We start from the raw sequence: 11984 nt of genomic DNA, 5'->3' as shown, positions 1-11984 counted from the left end.
GGAGACGACGTTGGCGGCGGCGGCGTAGACGGCGAGGTGGAGCAGCCTGGTGGCGTCGATGTGCTCGGCGTCGTCGGGGGCGACTGGTGTGATCAACTATGCAAAATTTCTAAGTGCCACTTATATACCAAGAGCATTGGTCCCGGTTCGTGGCACAAACTGAGACCAATGCCCCCCTTTAGTCCCGGTGGTGCCACCAACCGGGACCAAAGGTCTCTTTTCAGCAGCCCAAAGGGCGGGAAGCGGAGGCCTTTGGTCCCGATTGGTGCCACCAACCGGTACTAAAGGGGGGCATTGGTCCCGGCTGGTGCCACGAACCGTTACCAATGCACCCCTTTAGTCCCGGTTGGTGGTACCAACCGGGACCAAAGGCCTTGTGCTGCCCCGCGTCAAAAGTTTAGTACCACCTCGCTAGCTGAGAGAGCTCGAGAGTGGTTTATAAGCCCCACTGCGGCTGCCCTCTCGAGCTCCCCTCAAATGCAGGCTTACGGGCCTATTGGGCCTTCTGCGGTCCTGAATCCTGGCCCAGGTTGGGTTTCTAGTCGTATTCAGGCCGTGGTGGCCCAATAGGTGGCAGTTTTTTTATTTGTTTCCAGTTTTTTTGTTTTGTTTTTTGCATTATTTATTTTCTTTTGTTTCTTGCTTTATTTTTTAATTCTTTTTGCTTTTAGTTTTAGAAAAATTATAAACTTTTTGTTAGTGACATTAGTTTTCAAATTTGAATAGTTAAAATTTGAATTCTTTGAAATTTATGTGAATCACAAGTTTGTGATTATACTAGAAAAATAGTTTTTTTTCTAGTTTTTTTGTTTTGTTTTCTGCATTATTTATTTTCTTTTGTTTTTTGCTTTATTTTTTTAATTATTTTTGCTTTTAGGTCAGCAAAATTATAAACTTTCTGTTAGTGCCATTAGTTTTCAAATTTGAATAATTAAAATTTGAATTCTTTGAAATTTATGTGAATCACAAGTTTGTGATTAACTTTACTAGAAAAATAGTTTTTTTCTAGTTTTTTTTGTTTGTTTTCTGCATTATTTATTTTCTTTTCTTTTTTGCTTTATTTTTTAATTCTTTTTGCTTTTAGGTCAGCAAAATTATAAACTTTCTGTTAGTGCCATTAGTTTTCAAATTTGAATAGTTAAAATTTGAATTCTTTGAAATTTATGTGAATCACAAGTTTGTGATTAACTTTACTAGAAAATAGTTTTTTCTTGTTTTTTTGTTTTGTTTTTTGCATTATTTATTTTCTTTTGTTTTTTGCTTTATTTTTTAATTCTGTTTGCTTTTATGTCAGCAAAATTATAAAATTTCTGTTAGTGCCATTAGTTTTCAAATTTGAATATTTAAAATTTGAATTCTTTGAAATTTGTGTGTTTGTGATTAACTTACTAAAAGATGAGAATAGATGCGCTTATAGAGAAAATTCAACCTAAATTCATAGTAAATTTCTATGAATTTGAGAGAAATTCACTCTGAATTTAGGTTAAACTTTTCTCTATTAGGGCATCTATTTTCACTCTGAGAGTAGCTCAACAAGGCAGAGAGGGAAGGGCTTAGAAACCGGTGTGAGCCACCTTCGGTTGGCGAGGTGGGACTAAACTCTGCCCGCAACGAGGACCAACCCTTTAGTCCCGGTTTATGGCACAAACCGGGACTAATGGTCATGGTCCAGGGGCGAGGAGCATTGGTCCCGGTTGGTGCCACGAACCGGGACCATTGCCCGCTTTAGTACCGGTTGGTGGCACGAACCGGGACCAAAGGTCTTGCGCTGCCCGCGGCCAAAAGTTTAGTCCCACCTCGCTAGTTTAGAGGGGCTCGGAGTGGTTTATAAGACTCACTACGGCTGCCCTCTCGAGCTCCTCTCAAATGCAGGCTTACGGGCCTAATCTCACACTATGCTGTCTGTGGGCCTATTGGGCCTTCTGCGGGCCTGAATCCTGGCCCAGGTTGGGTTTCTAGTCGTATTCAGGCCGTGGTGGCCTAATAGGTGGCAGTTTTTATATTTTTTTTCTAGTTTTTTGTTTTGTTTTTTGCATTATTTATTTTCTTTTGTTTCTTGCTTTATTTTTTTAATTCTTTTTGCTTTTAGGTCAGAAAAATTGTAAACTTTCTGTTAGTGCCATTAGTTTTCAAATTTGAATAGTTAAAATTTGAATTCTTTGAAATTTGTGTGAATCACAAGTTTGTGATTAACTTTACTATAAAAATAGCTTTTTCCATTTTTTGTTTTGTTTTTTGCATTATTTATTTTCTTTTGTTTTTTGCTTTTTTTTAATTTTTTTGCTTTTAGGTCAGCAAAATTATAAACTTTCTGTTAGTGCCATTAGTTTTAGAAAAATTATAAACTTTCTGTTAGTGCCATTAGTTTTCAAATTTTAATAGTTAAAATTTGAATTCTTTGAAATTTGTGTGAATCACAAGTTGGTGATTAACTTTACTTTTTCCAGTTTTTTGTTTTGTTTTTTGCATTATTTATTTTCTTTTGTTTTTTGCTTTTTTAATTCTTTTTGCTTTTAGGTTAGCAAAATTATAAACTTTCTGTTAGTGCCATTAGTTTTAGAAAAATTATAAACTTTCTGTTAGTGCCATTATTTTTCAAATTTGAATAGTTAAAATTTGAATTCTTTGAAATTTGTGTGAATCACAAGTTTGTGATTAACTTTACTATAAAAATAGTTTTTTCCCAGTTTTTTGTTTTGTTTTTTCCATTATTTATTTTCTTTTGTTTTTTGCTTTATTTTTTAATTCTTTTTGCTTTTAGGTCAGAAAAATTATAAACTTTCTGTTGGTGCCATTAGTTTTAGAAAAAATTAAAAACTTTCTGTTAGTGCCATTAGTTTTCAAATTTGAATAGTTAAAATTTGAATAATGGTATTACGAGGGCCGAACCATAAGACATTAAAGCATTTCAAATGAAGTCTGAAAAAGTTGAAAGTTGGCATGGTATCATAATTTCATCCACATAGCATGTGCATGTACAGAACGGACAATGGTATCATACTCGTCTGTTACAAAGTTGGCATGGTATCATCATAATAGTTGCGGGAGAAAGTCTTCACTTTTTCTTCGCTTGTGTCATTTGCTTATTGCGTCGTAACCATGGATAATCTTCATCGTTTATCAGGATGCTTGGGTCAGCCTTGACTTTGAAGGGAGGTATTTCATGAAACTTTTCATAATCTTCAGACATGTCTGTCTTGTCCTCCACTCCCACGATGTCCCTTTTTCCTGAAAGAACTATGTGGCGCTTTGGCTCATCGTATGATGTATTCGCTTACTTATCTTTTCTTTTTCTCTATTTGGTAGACATGTCCTTCACATAGATAACATGTGCCACATCATTGGCTAGGACGAACGGTTCGTCTGCATATGCAAGATTGTTGAGATCCACTGTTGTCATTCCGTACTGTGGGTCTACCTGTACCCCGCATCCTGACAGATTGACCCATTTGCACTTAAACAAAGGGACCTTAAAATCATGTCCGTAGTCAAGTTCCCATATGTCCACTATGTAACCATAATATGTGTCCTTTCCCGTCTCGGTTGCTGCATCAAAGCGGACACCGCTGTTTTGGTTGGTGCTCTTTTGATCTTGGGCGATCCTGTAAGATGTATTCCCATTTATCTCGTATCCTTTGTAAGTCAATACAGTCAAAGATGGCCCCTGGACAACAAGTACAGCTCATCACAAACAGTGTTGTCACCTCTGAGACGTGTTTCCAACCAACTGCTGAAAGTCCTGATGTGTTCACATGTAATCCAGTCGTCGCACTGCTCCGGGTGTTTGAAGCGTAGACTGTTCTTGTGTTCATCGACATACGGGGTCACCAAGGTAGAGTTCTGTAGAACTCTGTAGTGTGCTTGAGACCAAGAATATCCATCCCTGCATATTATTGAGGCCCCTCCCAGTGTGCCTTTTCCAGTCAGTCTCCCCTCATACCGCGATTTAGGGAGACCTATCTTCTTTAGGCCAGGAATGAAGTCAACACAAAACCCAATGACATCCTTTGTTTGATGGCCCATGGGGATGCTTCCTTCTGGCCTAGCGCGGTTACGGACATATTTCTTTAGGACTCCCATGAACCTCTCAAAGGGGAACATATTGTGTAGAAATACGGGCCCCAGAATGACAATCTAGTTGACTAGATGAACTAGGACGTGTGTCATGATATTGAAGAAGGATGGTGGGAACACCAGCTCGAAACTGACAAGACATTGCGCCACATCACTCCTTAGCCTTGGTACGATTTCTGGATCGGTCACCTTCTGAGATATTGCATTGAGGAATGCACATAGCTTCACAATGGCTAATCGGACGTTTTCCGATAGAAGCCCCATCAATGCAACCGGGAGCAATTGCATCATAATCACGTGGCAGTCATGAGACTTTAGGTTCTGGAACTTTTTCTCTGGAATATTTATTATTCCCTTTATATTCGACGAGAAACCAGTCGTGACCTTCATACTGAGAAGGCATTCAAAGAATATTTCTTTCTCTTCTTTCGTAAGAGCGTAGCTGGCAGGACCTTTATACTGCTTCGGAGGCATGCTGTCTTTTTCGTGCAAACGTTGCAGGTCCTCCCGTGCCTCCGGTGTATCTTTTGTCTTCCCATACACGCCCAAGAAGCCTAGCAGGTTCACGCAAAGGTTCTTCGTCACGTGCATCACGTCGATTGAAGAGCGGACGTCTAGGTCTTTCCAGTAGGGTAGGTCCCAAAATATAGATTTCTTCTTCCACATGGGTGCGTGTCCCTCAGCGTCATTCGGAACAGCTAGTCCGCCGGGACCCTTTCCAAAGATTACGTGTAAATCATTGACCATAGCAAGTACGTGATCACCGGTACACATGGCGGGCTTCTTCCGGGATCTGCCTCGCCTTTGAAATGCTTGCCTTTCTTTTGACATTGATGGTTGGTCGGAAGAAATCGACGATGGCCCAGGTACACATTCTTCCTGCATTTGTCCAGGTATATACTTTCAGTTTCTTCTAAACAGTGCGTGCATGCGTGGTATCCATTTTTTGTCTGTCCTGAAAGGTTACTGAGAGCGGGCCAATTATTGATGATTACAAACAGCAACGCGTGCAGGTTAAATTTCTCCTGTTTGTGCTCATCCCACGTACGTACACCATTTCCATTCCACAGCTGTAAAAGTTCTTCCACTAATGGCCTTAGGAACACATCAATGTCGTTGCCGGGTTTCTTAGGGCCTTGGATGAGAATTGGCATCATAATGAACTTCCGCTTCACGCACATCCAAGGAGGAAGGTTATACATACATAGAGTCACGGGCCAGGTGCTGTGATTGCTGCTCTGCTCCCCGAAAAGATTAATGCCATCTGCGCTTAAACCAAACCATACGTTCCTTGGGTCACTTGCAAACTCATGCCAGTACTTTCTCTCTATTTTTCTCCACTGCGACCCGTCAGCGGGTGCTCTCAACTTCACGTCTTTCTTACGGTCCTCACTATGCCATCACATCAACTTGGTATGTTGTTCGTTTCTGAACAGACGTTTCAACCGTGGTATTATAGGAGCATGCCACATCACCTTCGCAGGAACCCTCTTCCTAGGGGGGCTCATTGTCAACATCACCAGGGTCATCTCGTCTGATCTTATACCTCAATGCACCGCATGCCGGGCATGCGTTCAGATCCTTGTACGCACCGCGGTAGAGGATGCAGTCATTAGGGCATGCATGTATCTTCTGCACCTCCAATCCTAGAGGGCATACGACCTTCTTTGCAGCGTAGGTACTGTCGGGAAATTCGTTATCCTTTGGAAGCTTCTTCTTCAATATTTTCAGTAGCTTCTCAAATCCTTTGTCAGGCACAACATTCTCTGCCTTCCACTGCAGCAATTCCAGTACGGTACCAAGCTTTGTGTTGCCATCTTCGCAATTGGGGTATAGCCCTTTTTTGTGATCCTCTAACATGCGATCGAACTTCAGCTTCTCCTTTTGACTTTCGCATTGCATCCTTGCATCGACAATGACCCGGCGGAGATCATCATCATGGGGCACATCGTCTAGTTCCTCATGATCTTCAGCAACTTCCCCCGTTGCAGCATCATTGGGCACATCGTCTGGTTCCTCTTGATCTTCAGCAGCTTCCCCCGTTGCAGCATCACCGTATTCAGGGGGCACATAGTTGTCATCGTCCTCTTCTTCTTCACCGTCTTCCATCATATTTCTCCGTGCCTCGTCCAAACATTATAGTGTGGCACGAAACCATTGTAAAGCAGGTGGGTGTGAAGGATTTTCCGATCAGAGTAAGACTTCGTATTCCCACATTTAGGGCATGGACAACACATAAAACCATTCTGCTTGTTTGCCTCAGCCACTTCGAGAAAATCATGCACGCCCTTAATGTACTCGGAGGTGTGTCTGTCACCATACATCCATTGCCTGTTCATCTACGTGCATTATATATAATTAAGTGTGTCAAAAACCATTACAGAACATCATGAATAGATAATTAAGTGACCAAATTAATAGAAGTTCATCATCACATTAAAACCAAAGTACATACATAGTTCTCATCTAACAACATATAGCTCTCCAGAGCATCTAATTAATTAAACCATACATTGAAACTATGTAAAACATTTCAATGCGAAAACAAATGCGATCATAATCGCAACCAAGGTAACAATTGATCCAACGGCATAATGATACCAAGCCTCGTTATGAATGGCATATTTTCTAATATTTCTTATCTTCAACTGCATTGCATCCATCGTGATCTTGTGATCATCGACAACATCCGCAACATGCAACTCCAATATCATCTTCTCCTCCTCAATTTTTTTTATTTTTTCCTTCAAGTAATTGTTTTCTTCTTCAACTAAATTTAACCTCTCGACAATAGGGTCGGTTGGAATTTCCGGTTCAACTACCTCCTAGATAAATAAAATCTATGTCACGTTGGTCGACATAATTGTCATAAACAATAAATGAACCAAATAGTTATAAAAAGATAATATATACCACATCCGAATCATAGCCAGGACGAGGGCCGACAGGGGCGGATACCAAAACCGCAATAATAAAAGTAAGAAAATTAGACAAGTATCTATCTAGCTAAAGTAAGAATTTTTTCTTTCAGAAATAAGATAAGAACAAGAGGCTCACCACGGTGGTGCCGGCGGCGAGATCGGTGCGGGCGATCCATGATAGTGAAGACGGGAGTGGGACGTGACGGGCCGCTAAACCTAGACAAATCTCGAGGAAAATGGAGCTTTGAGGTCGAGCTTCGAGAGGAGAAAGGTTAACTAGTGTGGCTCGGGCATTTCATCGAACACCTCATGTGCATAGGAGGTGAGCTAGAGCACCACAAAGCTCTCCCCTCGCCGGCCAGAAAAAACAGAGCAGTGTGGAGTGCTCTGCTCGCCGGCGGGGGGGGGGGGGATATATAGCCACCTCATTGGTCCCGGTTCGTGGCATGAACTGGGACTAAAGGTAAGCCTGTGGTCCCGGTTCAATCCACCAACCGGGACCAATGGTGGTGGGCCAGGAGCGAGGCCCATTGGTCCCGGTTCGTCCCACCAACCGGGACCAAAGGGGCACGAACCGGGACCAATGCCTCCACGAGGCCCGGCAAGCCCCTGGCCTCATGAACCGGGACAGATGGCCCCAATGGTTCCCGGTTCTGGACTGAACCGGGACTAATGGGCCACCTCGGCCTGGACCAAAGCCCTGTTTTCTACTAGTGTTATGGCATCATATTAATACTATGCATTGTTGTGCTAAAAATTTATGCGAAATATATGATTTTACTTGTTATTCTGAAGACCTTAAGAAACACCTTCCCTACCAATGTAAGTTTAGTGATAATGGAATCGTATTTTCTTATGCTAAACGTGTTTATAATTACTACGATATTGAACAAATGGAAGAATTTGTTGCTTTTAAGGGTGCTTATGCACTTGTTTGATTGAAAAGTATGATATTGCTCTTTACAAATCTAAAAATTATGTCATACTTAACTGTTGGTATGAAAACTATGCTTCTAATGCTTATGTCAAAGATTATATTGAGGATGACTCCACTGTCCAAGAAGAGACTAATATTTTGCATGAATCTATAGAAGAAGAAATTGATGAAACTGTTAGCTCATTAGATTAAAAAGATGAGGAGGAGAGTAAAGAACAAAAGGAGTAAGAGCGCATTAGCCACCTTATAATTAGAGTAACTCTTAACCTCATACATTGTTTAATTTCTCTTCGTGCTTATAGAAGGATGAATCATGTGATGATTGCTACGATCCCTTGGATTCATTTGAAATATCCCTTTTTTGATGAACTTGATGCTTGCTATGCTTGTGAGCATGATGCAAATATGAATTATGCTTATGGAGATGAACTTGCTATAGTTCCTTATATCAAACATGAAATTGTTTCTATTTTACCCACACATGATAGTCCTATTATCTTATAAATTCTCCCAACCACACAATATCAGAGAAGTTTGCACTTATTAAGGATTACTCGATCAATGATGGCGTGCGTTGCTGCACCCATCTATCTTGAATTTATGATCAATAGACACAAATGAGTTAGTCCACGAAATTTTTTCATTTTATTTTGAAACAAGACACCCAATACAGTAGTAAATAATATTGTATTATATCCGTTCAGAGCATGGAGTACTAAGTTGGAACGGAGCGACAAATATTTCACTCAGTGAACCAATGGCAGCAATAACCTTAAACATTGACCCGCAGCTGGCACACTTGCAGTTCTGTATCCAATCATAGGGACAGAAAAAAAATACAAATTCAATAGTTACTACAAGGATGCAAGTAAAACCTTCATATTATGTTGACGCTGCATACATGGTGCATCCCTCTGAAAAACAGGTCCTCTGGCGCACACTCCCTTGAAATGATTAGAACATGTTTTTATCACAAACACAGTAAAAACAAAATCCTTTACTATTGAGATCTCAAGATTTGTTTGGTCGTTCCTGCAAGTCTTACAAGCTCTCCCCAAACTACACACGAGCAGGAAAGAGGTTAAACATGCTTCTGGAAAGAACATGCATTGATACTCAACAATCGTACCAAGTAACAACAGAATAAATATGTCTGAAGTTGATATTATCTCGACCTTCTTGAACTGCACAATCTATAACTATGGGCACAAGTACCAGGAGATTCCAAGGAATTCCTTCGTTAGCTCGGTAACAATCGAGGTAAAAAATCCAGGCAACAACCCAAAAGAAACATGAATAAACCACTGCATTTGACACAGATGGGAAACAAGATGAACCATCATCATATACTTTGGGGGGAAAGGATCATCATGTTGCAGCTATGAGTACAACCTTGAACGCATCAGTATATCTTGTACTGAAAATGCTCATAATCATCATCTAGCGCACAATTTTATAAAAAGATCATCTACAAATACACAATGATAAAAGGAAAAGATACATACTACAGAGAAGTTTTGTAATTTTTTGTTATCTTCTTTGTAAGGTGTTTCAGTACAGACTCCCGATAACCATGGACTGTCCGCGAAGAACTAAAGATAGATATCTTTTTCACCTTTGACAGGTGATGTGAGTATTAGAACGAAAGGAAACTGATTACACATACATGTACTAAATAAATACACTTGTTTGTATCAAAATTTCCTACTCCGTAAATAATATCAAACATGGATGAATCATCGAAGGGTTTTGGATCACTGAGGCCATTAAAGTCAAATCAGAAATAGACAGCAAGGTAGAGCAAGATAGATATAGCGCTTATTAAGATGGATTGTCATAAGACATCTTTGGTGTAACTTAGTTCGTTCAGATAAATATGGCAAGACGTCTCATGCATTAATAAGATGAAGCACACATCTAGAGACAACATCTGAAACAATTGATAGCATGATAGGCAAAATGCAGTCGGATCCTAAGAAGCAATTGCACTGGTTCAGCGACATAGCACTAATGGATGACTCGAAAATCAAAAGTAGCAAGTCAAATGTTGCAGGTGTTATACTAATTGACTATTGGACTGAATGTATTTATGTCTCTTCTAAATTAACTTTAAGCTTGTTTCTTTGCATATAACAATTTCTCACTGAAGTAGATAATGCAAGAAGCATCGTCAGATTAAAAGATAGCCAGCAATGGATTTGACCATTCAAGCAACCTGTATCATCATAGGTTTCTGAAGCTCTAGATACAACACATGTATCGGGAGTATGGCAATCTACTACAACTAAGCTATGAACAGACGAGGGTATTGTACTGCACTCACCTGATTAGCTGGACAAATGTGACATTCATTTTGCAGCACCATATCTTGCAGGATGTTGGCCCCTCCTGACCAATTAACTCATGTGGTGGTATTATTAAAACCGTCTAAAAGGGAAATCATGGTGGCAAATGTAAACACTAGAACCTGCAGCAACATTGCCATAGGCCAATATGCTTATGCTATATGTCCAAGTAATAAATTATACGAGTCTTGATAAACAAATTTATGTTCTACTTTCAGGAACCATAGTTACATGGAAAATTTCATGTAGGAAGAGCCAAAGATCTCATAAAATACCTTGTGTTCTTGTTCTACAGGAAAGGAAAGCAATGATAGAATGCTTTGAAATAGAGACTTCCTATAGTCCCACAAAAGATAAGACTTGCTACAGTCAACTAGATAAGTATGTAGCAACCAAAGGGTGGCCAATATCAAAAATGCAAGTTAAGTGTTTGTGCACAAAGAGGGAAATCACACACACTATTAATTCTATTATTGATGGTAAAGAATATTGAGCAATATATATAGCACAAAGAGGGAGTATGTTTTAATTTTTGTAAAACCAAAGAGAAATATATAAACGATTAATGATTTACTTGGGGACTACACCAATTTCCAACTTCTTTGCGCTGTAAATGGGAGAATGAAAAAAGATGTTAATACATACATCTGAAAACAATGGTGGTATTAAAGATCAAAAATTGCAGTTTACATAAATGCTGCAAACTTCAGTAAATATTCATTTAGCTCGATTGTTGCATGCGTATTCCAGTGTCCAGACCACAAAGGGCTGTTATGCAGCCATAAAGAAAGCACATTATTGGTAATGTATGAAAGGCAGCGCAAAATACTAAGAAAGCACGAACTTGGACTTGAAGGTTGGAATCGTTGGTCTGGTGAATGTCACTCGACACTGTTGTTTTGTTAGCTGATGCATAAAGGTCCTTGCCACATTCTAGTTCTCTCAATTCTGCCTGCCAGGTGAAATATTTTGCACTGTACTGAAGGATAGTGTACAACAAAGAGAAACCATGATTCAGTCTTCTCCATGGTGAAAATTTACCTCACTGGCCTATCTAAAATGTAGAAACTAATGTTTATACCTGCTCGATGGATGTCATGATATGATGCAAGAGGAGATCCATTGGTGAGACGGAACATCAGATAGTTTTCTCTCGAGAAGATCACTGGGGAAGAGTTTGTTTCAGTATGCATCTAGCAACTGCCTTCATCCTCATGCCACCAAGATAGACGGGGAGTGCTCGTCACGGTTTCCTCGCGCCACCATGAGATGAGAAGGGTTTCGCCATTGTGTAGTCAAGTGAAGTTGGAACCACGGGGCAAGGAGGGGAGAAGATGATGGAAAGACTCAACAAGGAGGATAGGAGGCAACGCGGACAAACTTGGAAAGGGACCAAGGGAGGGAAGGAGGAGGCGACCGGGTGGCTGCAGCTGTCGACGATGCAGGAGGAGAACAGTGGCGGCGGCAAACACAACCCTAATTGCGAGATCATGGGCGTGGGAAGGTTGAAGAAGTAGAAGGGGTGAATCTGGTTGTTGCTGAACCGTTGCTGTGTCTGTACTTCACCGCACGCTAGATTAAAGCCCATTAGGCCCAGTTTCACGGCAGGCTTCCGATATTGTTATGGGAGTAGCGGCCCTGTGGATTAGCGCTCGGTGGTTTGGTTCACAGCTAATCGGATGGTTGAAATATCCAAAAATAACGATC

This window comes from Triticum urartu, chromosome 2A (assembly GCF_056163025.1).
Source record: "Triticum urartu cultivar PI428250 chromosome 2A, HENAU_Tu73, whole genome shotgun sequence".
Lineage (NCBI taxonomy): Eukaryota > Viridiplantae > Streptophyta > Magnoliopsida > Poales > Poaceae > Triticum > Triticum urartu.
The sequence above is the reverse complement of the archived record's forward strand: the minus strand, read 5'-3'. Positions refer to the sequence as shown.